This window comes from Bos indicus, chromosome 9 (assembly GCF_029378745.1).
Source record: "Bos indicus isolate NIAB-ARS_2022 breed Sahiwal x Tharparkar chromosome 9, NIAB-ARS_B.indTharparkar_mat_pri_1.0, whole genome shotgun sequence".
NCBI classification, from domain to species: Eukaryota; Metazoa; Chordata; class Mammalia; order Artiodactyla; family Bovidae; genus Bos; species Bos indicus.
The window spans coordinates 11,636,832-11,651,434 of record NC_091768.1 but is presented as its reverse complement, the minus strand read 5'-3'; the positions used below and the strand labels follow the sequence as shown (position 1 = coordinate 11,651,434).

The 14,603-nt window shown below is 41.9% G+C and overlaps 1 protein-coding gene across 37 annotated transcripts in view; it reads right to left on the bottom strand.

The window, feature by feature from the left end:
* The window catches only part of RIMS1 (regulating synaptic membrane exocytosis 1), a 606,383-nt gene that overhangs the window by 209,782 nt on the left and 381,998 nt on the right, over positions 1-14,603 (bottom strand). The window contains exon 1 of one of the 37 annotated variants that reach the window (XM_070795728.1): positions 2,369-2,488. The exons of the other annotated variants lie outside the window; for them this stretch is intronic. The gene's annotated coding sequence lies outside the window, so the exon portion shown is untranslated. Of the gene's footprint in view, positions 1-2,368; positions 2,489-14,603 lie in introns of those variants that run through there. 37 annotated transcript variants of the gene reach the window in all.

Below are 14,603 nucleotides of genomic sequence, written 5' to 3'. Positions count from 1 at the left end.
AAGCCCGCCATGCTGTTCATCTTTCATCACCCACTCCTGCACAGTGAGGGGGGACTGTCACAGACTCAGCCTTCCTCTTGCAGGTGGGTCTGCATCACCCAGTGATGATGAGCATGAACACAAGATCCACTGTCTTCATCCATCAGGGATGATCAGCTACGCTGCCAGCATGTGACTCAGTTTACAATCAAATCCTTCTATCCTCCCTGAAGCAACATTAACTGTGTCTAGACTCAGGGATGGGAGCTGGCACTGGACAGGCAGCAACTGATTCACACTTCATCAAGGGGTGGGTGAAGGTGGCTGGAAGCTGCTCTTCTGGTCACCTCTGGTTGTCAGATCCTACGCCTGCCCTCGGCAGGAGGCGAACCTCTTGAAAGTCCTCTACTGAGAAGAGAAGATGGAAGCTGCCCTCAGTTGCCCTCTGAACACGTGTACTGCCAGGGAGGGAGGTGCGCTTGCAGCCCTGGAAGGCATCCAGAGAACTCTTAGTCTGCATCAGCCCTGCATCACTGCAGCAGGACCCTATGACTCCTGTCCCTCCTGGGGGGCAGTCTGCCAGCAGGGGCCCTCAGGACACCGCAGACTCCTCAAGGCTTGTTTGGCAAATGACTTAGAGTGGAGCTGAGAGATTTATCAGTTTAAAAGAGCTGTAAGCTCCCTTTCAGAAAAGCCTCAGTTTCTAAAATGCTGTGAAGGGAGGACTCAAAGAGCTCCATGGCCCCCCTTTACTCAGAAGATTGTATACCTTTAAAAACTTCACAGTGGGGTCTTCTTCTGCACAGACAGAACCATCAGACAATTCTGAGCACCTGAACACTGTGATGCTACCCCTACTAAGATGAGCAGCAGAGTCTTCCCCACACTGGCATATGGAAACGGGGGCCAGGGTGCTGCTCCATCATCTGAGGACACATACCCAAATCTTGGACTCAAAGCACTGCCTGGCCCTCCCCCTTCTTTCTGACTTGACTCCCCGGTCCTCTTATCCTAGCAGGTTTTCCTTCAAACCACAGCTTAAGATCACACAGAAATTCAGGCATTTCCATAACATGCTCTACAATTAGGGCTATCAGTCACAGGAAACCCAGCCTCGGCAACCTTTGTTTAAATGCTTCAAAATAGCAATCTATATATAAACTCACTCCTTTGTATTTTTAGAAGATTAAGGTATGAGGCCTTCTGATTTCAGCAAAATTCAGTAAGCAAGGAAAACAGTTGTCTTGGGTCAGTAAGAAAAGGAAAATACGTACTTTCTGAATTAATTGTATATTATACATACATCAAGTTGAGAGTTAAATACTAAATCATAGACAACTAAATGCACACTTCAGGTATTCACTTGAAGCATGAAACATGAAAATAACCTCATATAACTAGATGATTACCATTGCATTCCAAAATGATGTTAATAACATATCTGTGCAATTTCCCTGGTCAAATTCCTTATTCTCTCCTGATAGACTCTTGATAAAGCATTTTATTTTTTAATTGAAGGATAATTGCTTTACAGAATTTTGTTGTTCTCTGTCAAACCTCAACACGAATCAGCCATAGGAATACACATATCCCCTCCCTCTTGAACCTCCCTCCCATCTCCCTCCCCATACCACCCCTGTAGGTTGATACAGAGCCCCTGTTTGAGTTTCCTGAGTCATATCTGACTGTTTCGGATAATGAAACAAATATCCCATTCATTTTACACTTATGCATAAGATTAATATTAGAGCTTGGTTTACCTGTTCCTGAGTGCAATGTATGAAGGAGTCGAAGCTGCAGAAACACAGCCAACATAACAGCAGCACTGGAGGGGTTAAAGAGAGGCTGCTGGCATCAGATCACTAAACTTTAGCTAGCAATGGCAGCAAATCCACAACACAGTCAGAAATCTACTGAAATGCAAAAGAAATGCTAAATAGCATCCCCTGTGGTCCTTGCATTCTAAATCAGAAACAAATGAAAAAATCCTGCAGTGTCCAACATTATAGAGTGGTGACATTAAACAAGGCCAGAAGTGCCGCTGTCATCAAAACAGATCTCTGCAGTGTACAGATTCTCATTGATTACCGCATTACCGATCCAAAGTGCTCTGTGCTATGCTACAGAGAACCCTGCTGTAGCAAGCACTGAGGCCCTGGCAAGTCTGATTAACCGTTTCCTGAACCAATGCACAGAAGATGCTACCCTCCTGTAGGCAGAGACCTGAAACGCTGTGGTCCCTTAAAGCCAGCACTGGAGAGAAGTCCCAGGCAGAGGCTTGAAAAGCCCCTCCTCTCATCTCTCTTCTGACATTTCAGAGAGACATTCATGGACTCAGATGACAAACGCAAGCAGACCCCTGCCAGTCAGTAGACCCCAGAACACTCACTTTAGATGATCTGATCCCATTCTCAATCTCGGGCTGTGGTCCTGCCAAGCTCTGTAAACCCCATCACTTCCTCTGCAGTCTCCCTACCTGGGACTTTACTCAGCCCAGGGACGACTGGCAGGAGGAGACGTCAGCCAGGAGCTCATGAGTGACCAGTAACAGGACACAGAGCTTCCTCCAGCTGTGCTGGACGGACGCCCAGCCTGCCGCTCACAGGGCTCATCTCCAGGGGGCAAAAGGACAACCCAAATTGGTGTATCTGAGAGCTCGGGAGATGGGGTGGGCTCTCAGCTTCAATATTTTTAAAGATGCAGGCCTCTGATGACTGTGGGATCACACTTAATGGCCCACTCACTACACTTTCCCCCCTCAGACTGAATCACCCTCCTCTTACCAGATTTCCTACACTTCTTGACCCCCCTCCCCCATGACCATGGATGACAGAACAGCAATGATCACAACGAAACTTTGAAATGCTTTCAAATGATGTCACTCCTCCAAAGTCATGTTTACTGTGGCCTATCATTCAGTTTCCAGAAACAACAAACTTCTCTAATCTAATCTAAGGGGAAATCATTGAAGAATTGGCGCCGACTGCTTCTAGTTTGCTTTAGAAAATGAAATGATCAAATGATATAATGGCAGAATTAAGACCCAGGTTTCATTTATCTAAACTAAGTACACTGTGCTTAAAGTATAGATAATGGTCAAAAATAACTATCAGCAAAGGAAAAAATTATACTGAACTATGATGGATCATCTCATCATTACCAAGGCAAGTGCAAAATACCAGCCTGAAACAAACTGACTAATCTGAACATTCTCCTCCTAAAGCAAACAAACAAACAAACAAACAAAAACAGATTTTTTGATCTCTACCTAGAATCCTTATTTTTTCCTTTACCCCAAACTTTCAAATATGCTTTAATAAACTGGCTCAAATAAAAAATTAGCCAGATGGTTGCTAGTTGAAAAGAGAAAGGGAAATACACATTAGTTGAGTGAGCCTGTGCCGAATATTGTGCTAAATAAGCACGTGCATTGTTTTTAATTCATGTATTTTTCACAGGCATATGGCAAAGTCGATATTATTTATCCCATATTATAGATGAGGCTCAAGAAGCCAGCGAACTTGCCCTAGGTCACATGGTTCATGACTAGCAGAGCTGGGATTGGAACTTGGCCTCATCCAACTAGGAGGCCCAGCTTTTCATGAACCCGGTACATAGACGCTGCAGAGACTATTTTTTGTAGATCATCTTGAAGTCCTCTCAGGTTTTGTCAAAGTGCTAGGGATTTGGTGTGGAAACTGGCGAGGCAGGAGGGCTGACATTCATCTACCTCTGTGTCCCACGTTGGGAGCCAGTGAATATTCTTCAGACCAGCCTATGGGGCAACACTGGCTCTGTCATACAGACACACAAGCATCCGGGTCTAGAGATGGAGGGGCTGGCCCCACAGGTGCACTGGTGAGAACCAGGGGAAGGACAGTCACACCCTCAGTAATCAGGGCCCTCGCCCCCAGCTGAGCCTGGCACCATGGAGTCTGACTGTGGGGAAGTAAAAGAGGCTGTGGATATTGGGACTTCCCTGCTGGCCCAGTGGTTAAGACTCTATGCTTCCTATGCAGGGGGTATGGGTCCCACCCCTGGTCCAGGAATTAAGATCCTACATGCCCTAGGGCACAGTCAAAAAAAAGTCTATGGATCTGAAAAAATTTTTCTGTACTAATGTTTTCTGTGGCTATCATCATATTTACATATTTCTTTTCCATATTTCTCTTCTTCTACTTCTTTTTTTCCCGTTTAGCACCTAGAATGGGCTTGTTTCAAATGATAACATCATTTGAATGCTGCTCATCTAATACCTATCCCTCATTCCATCTTAGAAACTTATGTTAATTTGATGTAATTATCTTGAGTTCCCTACATGGAAACAAATTACTATTTCTAACCAAAGATGCTTGATAAACCAAGTAAAGTCTGTGAAATGGTACACACAGCTTCCCTAATTACAGAACCCAAATAGAAAGTTGAGTTTTAAGAGTGGCTAAGGTTGACCTTATTTTAAAAGACCCTTTCTCTTGTGTCTGGGTACTGTTTACTCTGACATCCCATCAACAGTAAGGTGAAGAATGTCTTTCATGGAGGCCACTGTCCACATGTAAATAGGAGGAAAAAATCCCACTTCCATCTATCAATTCAGAAACGTATATTAACAATATTTACTCAGTGAAAATATTTCTACCACTTGGTCCATCTGAGCCATGTGCATCCTTCTCTGGGGCTATGTGTCTCACAGCCTCCTACTCAGCTGTGGACCACAGTCACCCCAAAGACCAGCTAATTTGTCTTTGTCATTGCTGTTCAGTTGCCTAGACATGTCCGACTCTTTGCAACCCCATGGCCTGTAGCATGCCAGGCTTCCCTGTCCCTTACCATCTCCCTGAGTTTTGCCCAAGTTCATGTCCGTTGCAACGGCGATACCATGCAGCCATCGCACCCTCTGTCTCTTAGGAGAAGACACATAAGACCTAACACCAACCATGATGCTGAGCTTGCTTCACATACACCATTGACTGCTTGTTTTGTGGTCAGTGTCACGGCTTGTGTTTGTGGAAAGCTTCAGCCCTTTCACAAGCATTCAGAATCCATTATTTGGATAAAGTGACACAAACTTCACATTTGGGAGTAAGATCATTATAGCATTTTTCTATATTCTGTGTCTACGATCTTTTTTGCGAGAGAGAAATAGAGATACAGACATAGAAAACAAACATATGGACACCAACTGGGAGATTGGTACTGATGTACATACCCTACTGATCATATGTACAAAGTAGGTAACTAAAGAGATCTACTGTATAGCACAGAGAAGTCTACTCAGTTCTCTGTGGAGATCTAAATAGGAAGGAAAGCCAAAACAGAGGGGATATATGTATACATACGGCTGGATCACTTTTCTGTACAGCAGAAACTAACACAGCAGTGTAAACCAGCTATACTCTGATAAAATTAATTTAAAAATTCCTATCTGGGGACTGATTCCCTTCCAATAATGACTCCAACTTCTCAAGTCTTTTTCATTCTTTGAATGCACGATAGCAAAGCACAGAAAACATGGACTACAAACAAAACTCATGCACAATTAAACAACCAGCTATTGTTTTCTCTTCAGAAAACACTGACATTCTAATTACCTCTTTCTTGACTTAGCTATTACTCAAGAAAATAAAAACACAAATATGATTAATCACCCTGTAATCTTTAGGGCTATCTTACAAGTCTTATCATGTCTTTTCAAAGAAAAACACGGACGATCAAGTTGAAAGCTGGAAACTGCTCTATTGAGAAAATGGAACAAAATCATATTCTACCTGATGCACACTGTTAATATTTTCATGGGAGGTAGATACAGCGTGAGCATTAAATACAAACTTGCATCTGACTGGACAAAACAATAAAGCAGGATCCCCGAGCCCCAGACTCTGGTCAGGCTTACCAGCACCTGCTCTCCAGGCTTCCACGCTCCCCTCTTTGGGGTTGACCGCCCTCATATCTTCCCACCCTTCTGAAGACACAGGTGTCCCGGGGGCACACGTGACAGCAGCTTCTCAGAGAAGTCCAGCCTGGCTCTGAAACAAGTTCAAGATCTCATCCAAGTGGCGTACACAGTGTCTCCTCTGGCCCTCTGCTCAGGCCACTGAGCTACCCGGAGGTCAGGAGCAGCAGCAGACGGAACCCAGGGATGCTGCTGTGAGCAGGAGAAAGTCGCTCTGCACACCTAACTCAGGTCATCGCAGGCACTGCCTGGACGGGACGCCGCACGTGAGCCTTGGTGGCCTGGTGGCCTGGAGCCTGGTAGCATTTACTGAACAGAAACATATTGGCATCTCTGCTGGGTTTTAACCAGATCCACAGGATTCAGGAAATAAGCTCTCAGCCAGATGACACTCTGCTCCAAGTCCTTCCTTCTGTTTACCTACCCCCCAGTCATTCTAACTAGTGTCCTTTATCCTGCTGTGTGCTTATTTGTAGAGGGCGCTAAATAAAGGCTTTTTATGACAACCACATGGCCAGTCGCCCATAGGATGACTCCTTAAAGCTCCAGTCTTCTGCTTCTGTGCAGGGACATTAAAGCCAGGTAAATTGAGAGGGTTCCTTGGTATTAGAGCTCTGACTTGTGAAGAAAAACAATATATTCTTTATATATTTTTCTCCTATTACATAAACTTTTAAAGGTAGATTCCTTCTTCCTATTGCTGTATTTTCTCAGCAGAGGCAAATCCTTTAAATACACACACACACACACACACATTTGGCTCTGGGATTCTTTTCAACTACCTGTGACATGATGTAACATTTCTAGACTATAAACAGCTGTATCTTCTTTTAGATAAAATGCAAACTCCAACTTTATGGGAACAAAAAGGAATTAGGGAATTATATTTTCGTCTACTAACTAAAACAACAGATACATATAACTTTAAGAATATACTATTGTGCAGGTGATCATTAGCTTTTGGATTTTAATACAAACAATGTAAATTGTAAAAATGATGTATATTCAGGTATCTCATACTTCCCAAAATACGTACAAGGGTTTTATTTTTAATGTGGATCCTTTTAAAAGTCTTTATTGAATTTGTTATAATATTGCTCCTGTTTTATGTTTTGGTTTTTTGGCCTCAATGCATGTGGGATAGACTAGGAATTGAATCCACACTCCTTGCATTGGAAGCCCAAGTATCGACTACTGGACTGCCAGGGGAATCCCTCCATGGGTTTTAAAACAAATCTGAAAAGGGACAAGGATGGAGTGCATTACAAGAGAATCAGCCGCTTATAGAAAGAGATAGGGAGTAAACTTCCAGACTAGTATCTCCTGGAAACTAAACTCTTATATTACCAACCCAATATTTCTATTACACCAAGCTTTTATTTTTAAAATTAAACTTTAGTACTAATACAACAGCTGGAAAATAGAGATAAAAATTATTACAGTCAAATGCCAATACTGCTAATGTTGAAATATTAATCACATTACAATTACAATACCCTGGGAACTAGAAGTGTGTGTGTGTGTGTGTGTGTGTTTCCCTCCGCAGTCCTAGTAATTAAAACAAAACAAAATCTGACTTCAAATCACAAATCTCCTACTAGTGCACACTGAAGTAATAATCAATATGTATTGAATCTCTATGTTCTACATAACCCCAGAACATTAAGGAAAACAGCACTGAAATACTGTCCAGCAATGATTTGTGTGTGCATGCTCAGTCATGTCCAACTCTTTTTGACTGCAGGGACTGTAGCCAGCCAGGCTCCTCTGTCCATGAAACTTTCCGTGCAAGAATACCAGAGTGGGTTGCCGTTTCTTACTCCAAGGGGATCTTCCTGATCCAGGGATCAAAGCCACAGCTCTTGGGTCTCCTGCACTGGCAGGTGGATTCTTTACCCCTGTGCCACAGCAAGGTCCTGTACAGTAAATTTATCCATTATCCCTCAGCTGACTCATCTGTGTAATGTCCTTGGCTGCTCACAACCATATCTCAGACAAAAACAAGGTACACCTCTATGTAGACAGATATACTGAGTAATTATAAACAGTGACATTATAAGTTAGATTGCAAACACCTGACGGGAGATAAGTAAAGCATCTACTTTTCCAAGAGGTTACAGACTAGAGACAGTCCAGGTGGAAATAACTCATTCTGTGAGCTATACGTGTATTCTTTTAATGCATTGGTGTAATAATAGAAATAATTCATTTTTTTTCCAGGTTGAGAACTTCATTCACACTTGCCTTTCCTGAGCCATAAGGCTGCAGCCTTTCTTGTATCAGGATTTATAGTTTTTCTACAAGGATTTGTTGGATACTAGAAGGACCCTGTCTATAAACTAGCTTGAGAAAGTTTCAAAGGTCAAAAACACTCAAAGAATGTGATGCTATTAAGGACCTCTGGATCCCAGATCACTCTGAAATTCTGAAATACAGGTATGGGAATTACTCTTTCCAAGTTGTACTAATGAAACCATTTTCCATGAAATGAACACAGTCCCCCGAGGACCCTCCCTGTCCTCTGTCTCACAGTGTGTGTGTGAAAGGGATCTTTCAGGAAGAACTGGTCACCCAGCTTTCCTTGGTCTGTGCTCTCCAAGCTCGGGATCTTAAGGCTCCCAGATCACGTTCCATACCTCTACCTGGTATAGAATAAAGGTATCAGAACAGCAAATAGCCCAACACATCAGATAGTGAAAGGATATGAGCCAGGGCTGGTTGGAAAACTTTAGTGAGAATCTCTTTAGGGAGATTAGGGGAAAGACAACTGAGTTATGAAAGGTAGAGAAATAAAGAAAAGGCAAATGTTTGTTATGGATAGTGACCTCTTTGTAAGCCCAACTCTCACCATGGAATATTCCTCCAATACATACCCTCTGATGCGTCCCACACATCTCCTAGAGGAGACCTAGCAAAGCAGGACAATTGGAAATTGTTAATGTCATTGGTGGCAACATTCCCTGGTGGCTTGGTGGTAAAGAACCCACCTGCCAATGCAGGAGCCACAGGAGACACAGGTTCAATCCTTGGATCAGGAAGGTCCCTGGGAAGACGAAATGGCAACCCACTCCACTATTCTTGCCTGGAAAAGCCCATGGACAAAGGGGCCAGGCAGGCTACAGTCCATGGGGTCGTAGAGTTGGACACAGCTGAACATGCATGAGTCGTACTGCAGATGAACCTGGAGATGATCAAACTAAGTGAAGTCATTCAGATGGAGAAAGACAAAGACCTTATGGTATCACTTACACGTGGAATCTAAATATCATACAAGTGAACTTATATATGAAACAGATACAGACTCACATAGGGAATAGGCTTGTGGTTGCCAAGGGGTATAGGGGGATGAGGGAGGGAAAGATTGAAAGATCCGGATTAGCAGTTCAAATTATTATGCATAGAATGAATAAACAAAGTCTTACTAGATAGCACAGGGAACTATATCCCATCTGGGATAAACCATAATGGAAAAGAATAGAAAAAAGAACACGTGTGTGTGTGTGTATACACATAAATGTATACATATATGCATGTATAACTGAGTCACTTGGCTGTACAGCAGAAATGAACACAACATTGTAAATCAACTACACTTCAATAAAATAAATTAATGAAATAAAACAGAATGAAATTGAGGGCTTTTCATGGTGCTGAGATACTTTAAAGGACAGTCAGAAGTTGAACATTTCAGCCTAAAGCCTGGCACGAATGCTTTAGCCATTACTGCGCTGCTCTGTAAAACAGAAAACATGTCAAAAGAAAAAGAAACCCAAATGATAAAGCCAAAATATTGATTCTCTGAGGGCCACTTCATAGTACTTGTCTGTTCTTCAGAACATTGTTGTCATCGTTTTTATTTAAGTCAAGTCCGACTCTGCAACTCTGGGGACCATAGCCTGCCAGGCTCCTCTGTCCATGGAGTTTCCGAGGCAAGAATACTGGAGTGGGTTGCCATTTCCTTCTCCAAGGGATCTTCTGGACCCAGGGATCAAACCTACATCTCCTCCTTAGCAGATAGATTCTTTACCACTGAGCCACGAGGGAAGCCCATTCTTCAGAACATAGGTCACTGATTATAAAGAAATGGAAGGCTTCTGAGCTTGAAGCTTTCCCTGATCAAGGACCAAAGGAAATACTAATTTCTTGCCTTGAGATTAAATCACAATGTATGTAATATAAATTTGGTCTACAAAATCCACCTTAGGAACAGAAAGAGATTTCAAGTTCTTACAAGAGATACATTGCTTTTTGTTTTCCTCCCAGCATTCAGACAGAAACAAGGTTTCTCATTTATCCAAACTATGTGAAGTTTAATATTAATTTTCTTTTCATTGTGGGGGAAGCATTCTGAGGGTCATATTCTCACGCAGAGATGCCAGTTCCAATCACCTGCCTCTTGCAGGGACCACTGCTCCTCACAGCCCCGGGTTGCTTAAGGCCCCAGACATCACCCGTGTCTATGCAACTAGAGGTATTGCTGAAGCATCATCCCACATCCTTATGTAGATGGTTTTCTCATTTCACTTCTGCCATTTGGAGGTTTCTCTTTTATGCAAACTCAGTGATGCATTTTTAAATAAATGTTTTCTACATCCACCATTTATAGATTTTTGCCAGTGGAAGTTGGTTCTGTTTGATCTTAGTTTCTTTAGCTTAGGCAGACTTGTAACTATAAACTGGAAATAGTTTCCGGGGGTGTGCTGCTCAGCTTTTTCACCTGGATATGATGGCAGTTTAAAATCTAAATGGGTAAGCTCAAAATCCATTAAGGGGATATATTATGTTTATTTGTCTTTCAGTTCAGTTCAGTCGCTCAGTCGTGTCCGATTCTTTGCGACCCCATGAATCGCAGCATGCCAAGCCTCCCTGTCCATCACCAACTCCCGGAGTTCACTCAGACTCAACGTCCATCAAGTCAGTGATGCCATCCAGCCATCTCATCCTCTGTCGTCCCCTTCTCCTCTTGCCCCCAATCCCTCCCAGCATCAGAGTCTTTTCCAATGAGTCAACTGTTCATGCGAGGTGGCCAAAGTATTGGAGTTTCAGCTTTAGCATCAGTCCTTCCAAAGAACACCAAGGACTGATCTCCTTTAGGATGGACTGGTTGGATCTCCTTGCAGTCCAAGGACCTCTCAAGAGTCTTCTGCAACATCACAGTTCAAAAGCATCAATTCTTTAGCACTCAGCAATTGAAGTGGGGTGAATAATGATACCTTTTGCTATTAACCTGTGGCCCAAATACCTAGCTTCCTACAGCAGTGGACACGAGTTATTTCTCCATAAAGAAAACAACTAATTCAAAGGGCTTAGTAGAAATGTTAGAAAGGACAAGATTTCCAACAGCAAGTTATTAAGGAAATCACATTGTCAAGGAGAGGTGGAAGACTATTTACATGATGTACAAGCTAATTAATTAAACACAACATAAAAACCTATAGCTTTATTTCATTATTTCTAAACCCTATTTACCTTTTTATTTATTTTTATCCTAATTGCTGTCCTTTTTCTGTTTTTGTTAGAAGGATTTTTCAAATCTTTCTAGGAATTAAGCAAAACATACCATAACCATTGATTTCCCAGAACAGGAGGTCCCTAAGTTCCACCTCAAGTGAATTTCCAGCCAAATTACACCAAAGCCAGTCTTTTCTCTGCTTGATACCATGACTGAAGGGCCACAGTGTTTCTGGTTTGCTTAGTCCTCCTGCACTTTGTTCAAAAAAATCTTAAAAATGATATATGTGCTTCAGGTCCAGATAAAACATGCCTATGTTCCTCACTTCTGCACCATAAATGTAATAAAATATTTATTCCAAAAAATAGTACTTTTTAATATTTATTCAAAAGAGAAAAAGCCTGTGCTGTACACCCAGTTGGGTGTCTTGCAAGAAATGATAACAAGCTATTCCTAGACTCTCACTGGAAGAATGAATACAGGATAAGCTCTGACAAGAAGAAAAATGAAAGCGGGAAAGAAAAGAGATGTAAAAGGTAATAATGAACATGAAATCAGGTAAAACATATTAAAGATGTTGGCAAATTTAAATAAGTCTTAATTATAAAAATAGTAACACCTACTTATATGAATGGGGAAGGACAATCTGAACCTATTCTAGACAACAATAACATAGACAGTAGGAGAAGCAGTAAATTTTAGAGGAAAGGTAAAATGTGTTAAAGTCATCTTTCTTAGAGTTAGTGATTTTCAGTTCAGTTCAGTTCAGTCGCTCAGTCATGTCCAACTCTTTGCGACCCCATGAATCGCAGCATGCCAAGCCTCCCTGTCCATCACCAACTCCCGGAGTTCACTCAGACTCACGTCCATCGAGTCAGTGATGCCATCCAGTCATCCCATCCTCTGTCTTCCCCTTCTCCTCCTGCCCCCAGTACCTCCCAGCATCAGAGTCTTTTCCAATGAGTCAGCTCTTTGCATGAGGTGGCCAAAGTACTGGAGTTTCAGCTTTAGCATCATTCCTTCCAAAGAAATCCCAGGGCTGATCTCCTTCAGAATGGACTGGTTGGATCTCCTTGCAGTCCAAGGGACTCTCAAGAGTCTTCTCCAACATCACAGTTCAAAAGCATCAATTCTTCAGCTCGCAGCCTTTTTCACAGTCCAACTCTCACATCCATACATGACCACTGGAAAAACCACAGCCTTGACTAGATGGACCTTTGTTGGCAAAGTAATGTCTGCTTTTGAATATGCTATCCAGGTTGGTCATAACTTTCCTTCTTTAGATTTCACTAAAAAATTATAAAACTAAGTATTGCATTGAAAAGTTCAGGTCTGCATTAAGACTACCACAGGAATGTGTTAATATAATGCCTTCAGCTTGAAAATAAGTGAAAAAGCACATGAAAGTACCTTGTCAATCTTACAGAAGGCATAAAGAGAAAGATCCAAGCAAAGGAATGACTGGCAAACAGAAAACCCAAATACAGCTAATATGAAGGAATATGTTCATGGTGGGAGTTTAAACATACAAAGAATACAAAAAGAAAAATAACGAATGTGTGCTGTTTCATCATCCAGATATAAGTAGATACAATACTTGGATCTTTCAGTTTTCTTTACACATATTCTGTAAACATTCTTTTTCAAAAACATACCATATAGTATGTATACAACTAGCATTACCTCTCTCTCAATAATCACAAACATATTTTATGTCGTAAATATAAGAATATACAATGTTAACTTTTATTGCAACACAGTATTCCTTTAACCAGAGCTTCTTAATTTGAAAGCTGAGCTGGCTTCCAATTCCTGTATTATAAAGTGTTGTAATAAGAAGTATTTACCCATATTCATCATAAAAGGTTAATCTGCCAAGATACTCTTTGGGATGCAATAACATCTTATATACCAAATGTCCCTGGATTCCTTGGATCATGTAGTACTGTATTTAGTGCAAGAAATCCATGTATGAGTGCACCTGTGCAGTACAAACCTGTGTTGTTTGAGGTTCAACTCTACCTGGGCCAGGGCTCCAAAGTACACCTGGACAAAGCCAACTCTATTCTGTCCTGTAAACATTAGTAGTCATTAAGTTGTTTTTTCCAGCCAAATGTTTCCCCATATAAATAAGCAACTTTTTTTCATGGCAAGTTTGTGTGATACAAAATAACATTTTTCATCGAAGAATCAGCACTTCATAATTTAGGAAGGGTCAAGTCTGAGACTTGGAAAGGTCCTTGAAGGCTCTGTGGCCATAACCTTGACCTCAGAATGGACTCACCAAAGAGATGCCAAGAACATCAGATGCTTGGGCCTCAGTCCAGAACCATCAGATCAGGAGCTCTGGGCTTGGGACCTGAACACTGGTACCTTTTTTAGTGAAGTTCCTCAAGTGATTATAATGTACTCTGAAGTAATCCTACAGTTCTCAATTCAGCTACATGCTTTAATAAAATAAACTGGGGCTTGACTCCACACTGAACAAATCAGAATCTCTTCGTGATGCCTCAACTTTTTTTTTAACTGAAGTATAGTTGATTTATAATGTTGTGTCAATTTCCACTGGACAGCCAATTGATTCAGTTACACAAATACACATTGTTTTTTTAAATATTCTTTTCCATTATGCTTTATCCCAGGAGACTGGATACAGTTCCCAGTGCTGTACAATAGGACCTTGCTGTTCATGCATCTCATATATACTAGCTTGCATCCACTGACCCCAAACTCCCAGTCCACCCCGCCCCTACCCCACCCCTCCGGCAAACACGAGACTGTTCTCTATGTCTGTGAGTCTTGTCTCTGTTTTGTAGTTGTCATACTTTAGATCCCACATAAAAGTGACATCATATGTTGTTGCTGTTCAATCGCTAAGTCATGTCCAACTCTTTGCAACCCCATGGACTGAAGCACGCCAGGCTTCACTGTCCATCACCAACTCCCGGAGTTGGCTCAAACCTATGCCCACTGAGTCAGTAATGCCATCCAACCATCTCATCCTCTGCCGCCCTCTTCTCCTCCTGCCTTCAGTCTTTCCCAGCTTCAGGGTCTTTTCCAATGAATTGGTTGTTTGCATCTGGTAGCCAAAGTATTGGAGTTTCAGCTTCAACCATATGACATCACATAACATCTGTCTTTTCTTTCTGACTTATTTTATGTAGTATAATAACCTCTATGCTCCCCCAGGAGGTTCTAAAGAGTACCCAAGAATGAGAATCA